This window comes from Tupaia chinensis, unplaced genomic scaffold, assembly GCF_000334495.1.
Source record: "Tupaia chinensis unplaced genomic scaffold, TupChi_1.0 Scaffold000402_1, whole genome shotgun sequence".
Lineage (NCBI taxonomy): Eukaryota > Metazoa > Chordata > Mammalia > Scandentia > Tupaiidae > Tupaia > Tupaia belangeri.
In genome coordinates this window covers 362,011-362,503 of record NW_006159904.1, presented here as the reverse complement: position 1 = coordinate 362,503, position 493 = coordinate 362,011, and positions in this window count along the sequence as shown.

Genomic DNA, 493 nt, shown 5'->3' with positions numbered 1-493 from the left:
GCTGCCGTCGCCACACGCGCCCCTTCTGGACTGCGCTCCCCGCCCGGGAGGGAAGAAGGCGGCCACTCCGCGATGGCCCGGGTTTTCGAAGGGACTGTTTCGGTGAACCCGTTCTCCCAACAGCCACTAACTCCTCCCGCTAACGTCTTCTGCGCGGCCCGCTCCTGAGAACCCTGGCTCGGGAGAGCGACGCGGGCCCTCGGGGCTGCCGCCGCCGCGCCCCGTCCATGCCCGCCCGAGAGCGCGGCTCGCTCCTCTCCGCGGTTCGTACCCCTGTACTTTGGCTCACAGCAGCCGAGGAGCGGTGGGGTGGACCCACGTTAGAGCTGAGCCTCCTGATCCGCGGTGGCGGTGGGCCTCTGCTCATTGTGGGTCTTTGCGCACCAGAAGGCATGCATGGCCAGCCCGGCTCCCAGTGCATAATCGCCCAGAGAGGCCCGAGAGGAGATGGGGGTTCAGGTTCGCAGGTAGTGCTCGAGGTCGCTAGGACAGG